The sequence below is a fragment of the Saccopteryx leptura genome, chromosome 1 (assembly GCF_036850995.1).
Source record: "Saccopteryx leptura isolate mSacLep1 chromosome 1, mSacLep1_pri_phased_curated, whole genome shotgun sequence".
NCBI lineage: Eukaryota > Metazoa > Chordata > Mammalia > Chiroptera > Emballonuridae > Saccopteryx > Saccopteryx leptura.
The window spans coordinates 99,694,609-99,707,086 of NC_089503.1; the positions used below are offsets into that span (position 1 = coordinate 99,694,609).

Genomic DNA, 12,478 nt, shown 5'->3' on the forward strand with positions numbered 1-12,478 from the left:
CTGGTCAGGCATCAAATTGATTCTTACAACCATTGGTGAATCATGGCGACTGAGCCAAGTATCGCACTCGATATGCAACAAAAGTGCACATACATCATATCATGTTATGTTTGTTGTGCTGAAGGCCAGGGAGATACTCTTACCCTTGGGTTTGAATCCTAGCTCAGCCGCTAACAATTATGTGACCCGTGCAACTTCTAGTGCTTAACTTCTCAAAGCCTTTTCTCATTTGAAAATTGGGAAGAATAACATTTATCACACACATTTAGAACAGAGTAGACTCTCATTTTATAAATGAAAACTAAGACTCCGAGACTAAGTGACATGCCTTCAAACACGGTGGTAACCAATGGCAAAGGGGGACTGGGACACAGTCTTCTCACTCCCAGGCCTGTGCTGTTTTTGCATCACTTTTTGCTAAAATGATGTTGCTTTCTTCTCCTTCTCCTTCCTCCTCCTCCTCCTCCTCCTCATTCTCATCATATCTTATCTACCATTGATTGAGCCTTTATTCTATGCCAAGTACTATGCTAAGTGCTTTATAGATTTCATACCGTTTAAACCTGACAGCAACCCTGTGAGGTGGGTTTTAAATTTATTCCCACTTTACATTTGAGGAAACAGAGGCTTGGAGAGGTCACATTGCCCAAGGTGGCTTTGGCAGGATTCACGGCCAGCTCAGCTTGACTCCTATGCCCATACAAGTCACTCACTGTATTCCTGTGACTCCTGCCACCATCTTGGGGTCATAGTCCTCCTGGGTCAGTTGTGGGCCAAGTGCTAGGAGAGGCTCAGAGACTCATTTCACTGACGCACAGCACCAAGTGCCCATGTGCCAGGCTAGGTGCTGGGCCCAGGGGCGGGGGTGCTGCTCAACCCTCCTGGCATCCTCACTTCCCCACAGGCTTTCATGCTATCTACACCCCTGAAATTGATATTTGCAGTGTCTCCCAACAGTGACAGAAATAGGTTTCTTCTCCCTCATCTTCAGAGAGGGAAACAGGCCCAGAGATAGTACTTAGCAGGTTCCCACAGAGCCTCTAACAACCACACATCCTGGTTCCCAGACCCTGTCATTTCCCCAGGCCACTCTGCTGAATGTATCCCAGTCCCTGGAACAACAAGACATTTTCTGGCTAAGACTCAAAGAAGTCTTCTTTGTCCTGATGTGTGCTGGTCTGGAGGGGTCTGGATTAAATCCCTTGAGAGGTCTGGTGTCCTCTCCTGTCCTCCAGGGCTCTCTCCTAACTCGCCATGAGGTAAACTGAGGTAAACGCAGCCATGAGATACACTTCAACTCTTATGCACGCTGACCCCCTTCCTCTGTATCAATGGGACCACTAATGAGACCCTGCCGTGCGCCACTGGAGTAGACACAAAGTATTGTCCTGCCCTGTAGGGTTAGGCTGACAAAGCTTTCCTCTTCTTGCTGGGCTGTGGCTTTAATGACGAGCCATTCTCGGCTTTTTTAAGTGTGAGTTCAGTCCCCAGAGGCTTTGGTATAAGAGGCCTCCTGGAGTCAGAGCTCGGAAATCTGTCTTCTCCACCCTGGCATGGGGACTTTTGATAGAATGAGAAGGCTGTGCTGGGAGGGAGGTGTGGCCTTCTGCTATATACTCCGGATCGTTTAGGTGTCACACCACACACACCACACACACCACACACACACCCACCACACACACACCACACACACACAGACAAGAGGTTTGTGACCTGGTTGTGTTAAATAACACTTAGGTCAATAATACCCTTTATGAAAAACCTTTCAGTAATTTACATCCATTGACAATTAACCCTTTGAGAATCTCAGTCTGGGAAGGAGGCGCTGATGGAGTGTGGGTCCATGCAGACCTGGAAGCTGAGTCTTTCCTTTCCCAGGGAAACCTCTTTCCTTGCTCAGTGCCATTTGGGAAGGCCAGTGCCATGGCCTCAGGTACATTTCTGTAATTCCTGTTTCCTTGACCTTGAACAAGGGCACTGCCCCCCCCCCCCCATTTATCTTCCCAAGCGGCTCAGGGGATGACTAAGGAAGCTGTGAGTTGGGGCCATGTTATCGGCTCTGTGGCTTGGGGCTCAGTTTGGTACCAAAAACATCTCTGGAAGATGAGCGCACTCTACCTGTCCAAGGCTTCTCGGAGAGGTGGGCCGTCTCCTCTGCCTGTCTCCCTGCCTGAGCCCAGAGATAGTGCCCAGGCGTGTTACTGAGGGAAGTAGCTCGAGAGGGGTTAGGAGCTGTCTGAAATAATTCCATCCTTCCCTGGAGACTTGGCGTGAATTTTATCTAATCACCATGGCAACAGATTAAAAAAAAGAAAAAAAGGTGTGAGCGTATCGCTTTTGCTGTGATAATTCAGATTTATATATTCAGATCAGATTGGAGTTGGAGATTTTTTTTTTTAAGGGAACAGATGCAGCAGAAGGTGTGACTGCAAATAATGTAGCACAAATGTTTGATGATCCTGCCCTTTAAGAAGTGGAAAGCAGTTTCCTGCAGTTTTTTCCAGAATATAATTATTTCATCAAACCCGTTGCAATGAGGACTCATTACGGGCATGGATAATGCAGAGTCACGTTGTGCCAACGACACGCCCCCCCCCCCCCCAAACACACACAAACGTGTGCATGGGCAGCCCCAGCCCACACCCAGCACCTCTGGATAGAAACCTTGGAAAGGTTTCTATCTCCTCTAGATAGAAACCTTGGAAAGCCCCTAAAAGCACAAGGCCTTGGCAAAGGCCTGAGAAGGCTGTGGTAGAAGGATACAGCCAGGCCAGCTCAGACTGCACGCTGGAGGGAAGAGAGTCCCAGCTGGTGCAGGCTGGCCGGGCCCCTCCCCTGCCGTCCTGCCCACGTGATCTGACCGCCATTCTACAGAGCACAAGCTTAGAGGGCTGGGCTGGGCTATGTGGTCCTGCTGTACCATCTCTGTTCAACCTGCATGATTAATTCAGACATTTTTATGAATTCCTTGATTCTGCTCATCTGCTCAAGGTCCTGTCTGATCTGACCCAGTCTCCTGACCCCCAGGCCAGGGATTTTTCTACTAGAGACTTCGCTTCAGGATTAGAATTAGCACAAAGGCCTACACTCTGCTTTCTTTAACCCCTGCCTTGCACACCCCAGAGAAGGAAGGCACACACACATGCGTGCAGTGGCCCATGTGCATGGCAAAGAGGAGACACACCCAGGAACCCCCTTTTCAGTATTTATTGAGTATTATCTTCCTTTCTCTGCTGGGTGCATGTGCCTACAGGTACTACTTTTCAGCGTCTGACAGTTTCTCTGGATCTTGGTCTCCAGCCATTGGAAGTTCCTCCACTGTAGTCACCTTCATAAGTCATTGTCCTTGGTGGAGACTAGAAGCACTCCTCCCATTCTACTGAAAGGACACCTTGTTTAAGCTGCCTCCACCCTCAGACCAGACCTTCCCTGCTCCATCCAGTGCAGAGCAGGGGCAGCGCCAGGGTGTTCAGTATGAGGGCAGGGGCTGGGTAGGAGACAAAGCCCCCGAGGTTCTGGAGGAGTCCCTGAGAATGGGGTCCCCTCCGTGCTGCCCCTACTTCTTGCTGAAAAATAAGGCCTCTGTTGTTCTCTCTCTTCTACCCCAGATGCCCCTGAGCCAACAATCCCCAAGTGAGAAACCCAGGTCCAGAAGGGTCTCCTGCTTTGCTGAAGGCAAAGCCAGAACAAGAACACAGGACCTCCAACTTCTAAACTATCACTTATCAGCGCTTCCTGTCAACCATACCAATGTCAAACAGTGCCAGACACAGGCTCGTCCACCTGTATGTCCGTGTTCCCTGCTTGGGGTCGCTACTGGCCTGGTTGTCTGCTATTATGAGGACCAGCGGAGCTCAATTTGTCTCAGACCTGGGTTGTGTGTTCTCATACCTCCCATTTGTCAGTCCTTGGGATTTAGCCTCTACCTGCTGGAGAGGAGTTCTTTCCATCCTCTGCTTTGGGTACACGAACTTCATGCCCCGGGCAGAGCTCCCAGCAATACTTCACTTCCCTGCAATTCCGCTTAGCCTGGCGGAGTTCCAGCCCATTAGGAAACCCCACCAGCAGGTGTGGTCATCTGTGTCTGGGCCTCAGCATCTTGCCAAGAATGGCCCAGGTTGCCCGCTGCCCGCTCCCCAGCAGATGGGCTGGTTACAAAGGCTAAGGTCTGCTGGTCTCTTGGTGTTTCCATCTCAGCAGAGTGCTTGTGCAGTTCTTTTTCCAGTAATTTACCTGGTCCAAACTAAAAGGTGTGGAGGGCCATAGATGGGGGACAAGTTCCCAGCCCCTGCTGTAGCCCGTTCCTTACCCCCATAAGGAAATAAAGCAGCTTCCTGGAGGACAGCGCCTGCCCCGTGTGCACGCTGCTCTGTGACTGGGGAGGGGCAGGCAGCAGATCGTGCTGGTGTGTAATCTGTTTACCTGGGCAGGCCCAGCTCCACAATGGCAGCTGGGTTCCAGCATGTTTCCAGGCCCTCATCCTGGCTCACGCCCCCATCTTTCACCTGTGAGTCAGGGAACAAGGTTGTAGTGGGCTGGAGGAGCAACCCATGAGTTGGGGTTCCTAGTCCTTTCCTCTTTCCTATCCCTGGGCTGTGGGTCCTCTCTGGGAGTTGGGGTGTTCCATCTGTGTAGGAGAAGGCTGAAGATGACAGAACCCCTCCCTCAGAGCCCAGCAGAGCCCACAAGATGTGGTTAAGGGTGGGTCCTGGGCCACAGGAACCCAGAGCAGAGGTGAGCCTCACCCTACCAGCTCTGCTCCGCCAGCCGCTGGGCCCAGGAAGCGGTGCCCCAAGACCTCGCTGCCTGTAACGCCCCTGCCTCTCCCACTGTCTCCCCCTAATTAGCCTGTCTTGACTGAGTGGGTAGGAATGCAGGGTAGACGTTGTCTACCCTTTTCTGCCTCCGTAGACAGTTGGGTCTCCCCAAGTGGGGGTGACAAAAGCATTGAAGCCCCAGGTTCCTGCACATAGTAGTGGACTGGGCTACAAGCAACACAACCAGCCTGAGTCTCAGCCCTTCTCTCCTCCAAGCCACGTCTCCAGAGTGACTGCAGGAGGAGTGGGCCTGGGCCCTGGCACTGTGCACCAGCTAGAGCCTGGCTTCATCCCGGGAGCATGTCAATGATAGGTGACCAGGGAGAGTCAGCCCTTATGGAAAAACTGATGGACTTGGGCTGTACGGCCAGAGAGAAGAAGACTCGGGGAAGACATGATTCTTGTCTTCCTCCCTATATCTGAGGTGCTACCGGAAGGAAAGGGAGAGCAGGCCCATTTCCCGGAAGGAAAGGGAGAGCAGGCTCTGAGAGGCTGAGCAGGGCCAGAAACTATGGGGAGGACAGAGCTCAATATCAGTGTGACTTTTCCCACAATGAAAGAGGTCAGGCAGCGGCTTGGATTCCCTCCTGAGGCAGTGAGCTCGCCATTCCTGAAGCCTAAAGCAGGACCAGATAATCATAATATTAGTTACAAGTTATGGAGGCATGCCACGTGTTCTTACTGTGAGTTCACTTCCTCATAACCTGCAGTTTGGGTATTATTGTCCCCATCTTGCACAGGAGACACTAAGCTCCAAGAGGCTAGATAATTCGCCCGAGATCACACAACTTATAAATAGCAGGGCAGGTCTGCCCGCCATGCCCGTGGCATTTTATGAGGAAACCTTCTGTGTGGGGGAAGGAGTCACTTAGATGACCTCTACGATCCTTCTCCTTACTAAAGACCTGGTGGCTTACTCTGAGGAAGAGGTGAGTGGTCAGGCATGGACTTCAGAAAGATGTCTCTGCCAGCAGTGGGGAGGGTGGCTTAAATCTGAGGAGACTGGCCCCTCTCTTGAGAGCTCCCAGAACTTCCCTCGGTACCACTGCACTTCCCTTTGGTCCCCCCACCTTTCCTGTGACAGAACAAGAAGCACAGAGAGGGAGCCTTAGAGCCCTCTCCCAAGGCCACACAGCCAGCTAGGGACAGCCCAAGCACGAGGCCTAGGTGCCAGCTGCCTGACCTCTTGTCAGCTCCTAAATGCCCATGTCTGAGGTGCCTAACACATTTGCAAAATGCTGGATTACAAAAATAAAAATTTACTTATGTAGCCCTTACTGTGGGGCAGGCACTGTTCTAAGCACTTTACATATATTAATTCATTTAATGTTCAGAAAAACCTTCTGAGGAAGGTGCTATTGTTATGCTCATTTTACAGATGAAGACACTGAGGCACAGAGAAGTAAGGCACTCGCTCAAAGTCACACACTAGTAAGAGATACAACTGGGATTTGAGACCAGGTAGTCTAGCATGGACTCTCCATGCTTAGCCAGTATAGCAAAAACGGAGCAGAAGATAGGCAATTTAAAACCCAGCCTATCTGAAGGCAGAAGGATGTGGGCACCTGTCTCACCTGGACAACGTGGGTCTTTGAGCACCGAAGTCCACTGGCCCTTGTCCTTTGAACCAGATGTGCTCCAGCTCAGTGGGAGTGACAGAAGGCTCCGTCTGGTCGGTGCTGAGCCACCCCCATGTGAAGGACGGGGTGGCAGGGTCACTGTCCCCCACCCCCCTACCTTGGTCTGAACGGGAGGAAGCCTCCCTAGGTGGGAGCCTGGACGCCCTTGGCAGCATGCCCTGCTCTGCTTTGGTTATGTTTTCTTTGTGGTTGTTGTTTTGCAGCCAGGTTGTTCCCTTTTTATTTTAATTGATTTTTTAACGAAGTATAACATACACACAGAAAAGTACTCAACAATTCGTACAAAATGAACACGGCCATGCGGCCACCCACGGATCACCTCACGGGCAGCCCAGGCGCCTCCTGTGTGCCCTCCAGCTTCCTTCCTTCTGATGCTTGCCACACAGATTAGTGTTGTTTGGTCTTGAACTTCTTATAAACGGCAGCCTGTGGCATGTTCTCTAAAGCCTGGCCCCTCCTCCTCCCCACATTGGTCTGGGGATGTAATACCTGCAGGCCGTAAACAGGCTGCTGAAGTGTTTATGGATATTAAATTCTGCCAGTTAATCACGAAGGATTAATTGTTAAGGATAAACACAAGGTGTTTCTCTCTCAGCAAGCTCTAAATTAAACGAGAAAGGGGAAGGCAGAGGCCTGTTGGAGAGCGAGAGGATGCTTGGAAGGATCTGGGCTTCAGGAAAGTCCTGCCATCCAGGGAGCTGGGCCAGGGGCCAAGCAGGTGGTGATGGCAGAGTACAGGAGACAAGCGGCCCAGAGGTGGTGGACACCGCTCAGCAGCCTGCGTCTCAGGGGACTGGTAAGCCAGTGGGATGAGGAGCAGCTGGCTCCCTGGCTCCCCAGGAGGACAGAGGGCCCTGGCTACACACAGGTCTCGATAAGGTGTGTGGACTGAACAATATCGGGGTGGGGGTGATGCAGCTGATCACCACTCAGCTCTGTGTGTGCTTCACATGTGCGGGTACAGCCAAGCTGTTTCTGTGGCCTTCAGCAGGACCGACCCCGGCCCAGAAGCCTTGTCACCTTGCCCCTCCTCCTAGGCCTTCCCTTCTGTGGCAGGCTGTCTCACAACCTCTCTCTGCCCCCTGCTCTTCCTCACCACCTTCTGCAGGGTCTGCTCCTCCACTGTGCTACATGAAGCCATGTGTAATTACCCGTTTACTTGCTTCCCCTACTGACCGTGAGTGCCTTGGGTATGAGAAACCATGTCTTATTTTTCTCTGCATTCCCTCACCCTGGCACAGGGCTTGGCACAAAGAAGATTGTCAGTATGTGCTGGACAGCTGGATGGGTAGATGGACAGATGGAAGAAAGAGTGCAGTGAGCATTTCCACAGATGCATTTTCAGAGGGACACTCGAGACATGGAGAGGCCACCTGAGGTCACAACATCACGGGTTATTTAGTTCCCCTAGTGTTCATCACTGTTTCTGACACGGGTCCCTTGGTGTGCCAAGGCTGGATTCAGATGGCCTGTTCTCAGAGACGAGATCAGCCTTCCACCCCCGCCCCAACTGGCCTTCTTCTCCAGATAGTTTTCTCTGATCCAAAAACTTGCGCGAATGCTGCACGTGTTTGTTGGTAAATGGTGTCGTGGGGAACTCAGTGTGTTCACGGTGTGAGGGCCCTGGAGGCTGATCAGCTCCAGGTCCCTGCAGGAAGCCAACTATTTGGTCTTCACACTAGGCACACTCCACCCAGTCACCTCCACTCCCTCCAACCACAAGGTGTCACCTGATGGACTTGGTCCTGTTATGTTTTTAGAGCATTTGAGGTTCCCTTGTTAGTAAACAACTAGGCTTGAGGTGGGGCCCCATGATAGCCCCAGTGACCCCACTGTCCCGCAATGGGCCTCTGGTACAACCTAAGTCCTCAGCTTTGCTGGTGAACAGCGGCAGGTCTGGCCTGCCGCCACCAGGTTGGGCATCGGGAACTCCGGTTCGAAGGCAGGCTTTCCCTCACATGCAGTATGTAAGCTTGGGTGGTGTCCTGTGGTTGGGTTTTACATTTCCTCATCCTGGTGTCCCTGAGACTACTGGATCTGAAGCTTCTAGAGTGAGGCCAGTAGGAGTGGGTGTGCTCTCATGTATCGGGCGGCCAGGTCGCCCTCCACAGACACATGGTCAGGGAGCTAAAGCCCAGGAGAGATGAATTTTGTTGCCTCAGAGCAACTCAGCAGTATGGAAGCAGGAACCTGACCACCAGCAGAGACAGAATCCTGTGGACACCAGGGTGCACTTTGCCTTTTCCCTCTTATCCTTTTTTCTTACCTTGAAGGTGATATTAAAGCGAGGCCAGGCATTGCCTGGGGTGCAGAGCTGGTACAGAGTGGCATCTAGCATCCCTGTTGCAACCCTCCGGATGCAGGCAGCACCCCAGTCCTCCTGGTGATGCCCAGGGAAGAGAGAGGCTGAGCAGGCTCGAACACTGTGCTGTGTGGAGGAGCCTGAAGAAGTGGCGGGAACAGGGGGTTGTTGCTCTACGTCTCCTAATCACTGTGGGCTCCAAGGAGCATCTCAAACATCTTTGAGCATCAGTTTCCTCAATTGTCCATGGGAATAACACACTATTCATTAAGGTGATATAATCTGTTGTGTTAGAAAATGCCCAAATCTCAGTGGGTTAACATAATAAAATTTATTTCTTGTTTATGGAGAATCTGTTAAGCAGTGGGAGTCTGCTCCACACAGTCATCCAGCGATCCTGACCAGCTAGGATCCACTGTGTGTAAGGATCCATTATCTCAAGGATGCACTGATGTAACCATCCAGAGATGGACAGCAGGAGAGAGAGAAAGGGGGAGGTGTTGTAGTGAAGGGCTGGGCTTGGCATTCCTCACTTCTACACACACCCTAGAGGCCTTGACCCAGCACTACGTCCCACCAAGACATAAGGAGGTCTGGGACACAGACCTGGCTGGACAGCTGCTCCCCAGCACCAACTCCACACCATGGCATCGGGGGCAGGGACCTCTGGGGGACAGCACACACCCTCTGATTGATGTAAATATTATAAATATGAGCACGGACACAGGCACAGGCACATAGTAGGTGCAGGGTACTCATTCCTTTTGCTTGCCTGGCATCTCCATTTGAATCAGAAGGCCCAGTGGGGGAGCCTGCAGGGACAGAGCACCTGGCCTTGGGGAGGCTGAGCCAGAACCAGCCGGGCAGTTCCTCCTGGTTGAACCCAGCTGTGGCCCTCAGAGCGCATGCTCGGCTCCAGAAGAGGTGACTGTGCCAGCAGCACAACTATGGCCACAATCCTGGCAGGCCTCAGAGTCAGGGAGGTCAAGACAGGTGGCACGGTGAGGGCTTGTAGCTTCCTGAGACCAGGTTTGTTCCTTCTCAAAAATGTGTCAGATTGCTGGAATGAAGGGAAGATGAGAGGCAAGGGCAGGAAGGAGCGTGTCAGGAGCAGGCTTTCCTGCGGTCGCGGAGCGGGGTGCTGCTGGGTAGGTGTGCAGCACAGGGAATGAAAAGTACTCATGGAGGCTGGAGCTGGAGAAGCGAGCAGCCCGCACACCAAGTCCTGACAGCCTCCAAAATGAAGACTCTCTGTGTTAGGCAGGGCGATACTCACCCCAGTTTGCTCAGGACTTTTCTGGTTTTAGGACTCAATGTTCCATGTCCTAGGCCTCACCCCCTCGCGTCAGTCTCAGATAAACTGAGATAGTGAGTTATCCTACAGCAAGATGTAGAAAGAATATGAATTCTGGGGTTAGATAGGCCCAGGTTTAAATTCTGCTGGTATTTACTGGCTGTACAACTGAGGTCAAGTTCTGTATGCTCTCTAAGCCTCAGTTTCCTCACTGATAAAATGGGTTAATAGAGCCCATGGCCAAAGCCATTTCCGTGATTAGATAAAAATAACATATGCAAGGAGCCAAGGAACATGGCCCTGCCCTGCTGTGGGTAATTGTCCAGCCTTCTCCAGGCTCTTTCCTGTGACCAGGCAGCCCCTTTCTCCCGAGGCAGCCTGTTCCGTCTTTGGCTGGGTCTGTTTGTTAAAAACATCCATATCAGGGATTTCTGCTCACCGGTTTTTCTTGTGAACTGCTTCACATTATAGCCCCTAACTCTAAATATGATGGTCGTGGGCCCAACTGTCTGAACAGATAGATCGGTCTAGAGATGGCATGGCGATGGGCCACCTCAAAGGGGCTGGTGCTGGGTCTGGGGCGAGGAGCTCAGGCCCGGAGGTAGAAGTAATTGGCTGTGGGTACCACTTCCATACTCTGTTCCTGTCCAGCTTCAGTTTTGCCCCTTCCCAGCACCATGTGAGACCGTCAGCATGGCCATCACAAATGGCTGCGTGGCCCATCTCCAGGGCACTGTTTGTTCTGAGCTGGGCAGTGCCCAGCCTGAATAACCACACACAGAGTTCGACACACACACCGGTGCTTTTAGTGGGTAACTGAGGTTGACTCCAGGGAGCAGGCTCATAGTTGTATACACTTGAAGCAAGCAGCCACCACCTGCTGACAGGGCACTCCCTGTCAGTATGTAAGACTAAACTCTTTTTTTAAAATCTGTTTTGTCTAGTTATCTGTGTCTATGTCCCAGGCTGGTGTTCTCAGACTTGCACACACATCCAAGTTGGCTGAGGGGCTTGTGAACACACAGATCACCAGGTCTCCGCCCTTCCCCCAGCCCAGAGTTTCTGATTCTTGCGGGGAGGGGACAAGAATTGGCATTTGTAGCAATATCCCAGGTAATGCTGTTGCTACTGGTATAGGAGCACCTTTGAGAACCATTGTGCTAAGTGAATCTTCCCTGGTACCCTATGCAGTGGGAGGAGACCAGGGGCTGGGTCCCTTTTCTGCTTCTTATTAGTGGCATCGGTGTAGGCATGTCATCTCACCTCTCTGAGCCTTAGTTTCATCAATTAGGAGTAGAAAGACCTGCTGTTCTTATCTTAGGCCCTAGGCTTAGGGCATTATTTAGAGGGTCAGATTAGATAGCATGTGTTCAAGGGCTGTACATGTCTGGTAACTGTACAGTTTGGGTTTTTAGCTAGTCTCATTTCTTCTCTGGACTACAGTGTGCTTCCCTTCATCTTCTGGTGGACTCTTCTAGTCTCCTCCTCTTAGGATGTAACAGTACACCTCTTCATCTCTTACCATAAAAAGTACCAGGATGTGGGGAGAGAGACTGCTGCGGAACAGCTGGCTGGATGCCGGCAGCCCGCAGAGCCAGCCCTCCTGAAACAGATTCGATGATGTTGCCGCAGACCTCATTGTGGCTCCAAACAGCACAGCTGCGGAGTTGCTGGCAGGTCATGCAAATTAGTCTAGGAGAGGCCCGTGCTAACCTCACTCCCAGGGCACCATGGAAATCCTTGCCGAGCAAGGAGGAAATGCCTGAGCTACCCAAGGCTTTGGCCCCAGAAGTCCAATGGAGGAGTCTAAGGCCAATAGTTCTATGCATATTTTTAATGAATGTTTTTCATAGTGTTATACTTGTGAATATGAAAGATGGATATGGACATTTTAATCCATATTTTCATGGTACATGTAAAGGTACTTTTATATATAGCTCTGAGCGATGCCCACGGGACTCCCTGTGTACAGAAACCTTGTGCAGAGACATACGCAGCAAGTGAGGATGAAGTGTGGCCGACACCAATGTCATATGACTAATGCTGGCATCAGCCAGACCCCTCTGGGTGCTGGCTGACATTAGCATCTAAGGGAAGATTTGGGCATCAGTCAGCTAATCATAGCTAGACCCCCAAAATTCTTTGTAGGGAGGAATGACCTAGAATGCAAAATAGACTTTGTCTGGAAAACTGGACAGATTCTAGCAAGAAGAACCCCAAGAACTGAGGTGCTGGAAGAGGCGAAAAAGGAGTTAAGAATGTGTGTATGGGGTGGGGGGAAATGAAGAGTTGCCACTTGAAATAGTCATGTTCTAGAACAAAGCTCCCACACGCAGTCACTCAACAGTGAACGTCTATCGGATAACCCAGGTTCCCAAGTTTTAGGCAGCCATCATTTTTCATTCATGTAACCTGCAGCTGCTGC

The 12,478-nt window shown here is 51.4% G+C and overlaps 1 protein-coding gene across 3 annotated transcripts in view; it reads left to right on the forward strand.

Annotated features, from left to right (window-relative positions):
- DSCAML1 (DS cell adhesion molecule like 1) overlaps positions 1 to 12,478 on the forward strand; it is a 380,712-nt gene that overhangs the window by 42,139 nt on the left and 326,095 nt on the right. The gene's annotated exons all lie outside the window — the stretch shown is intronic.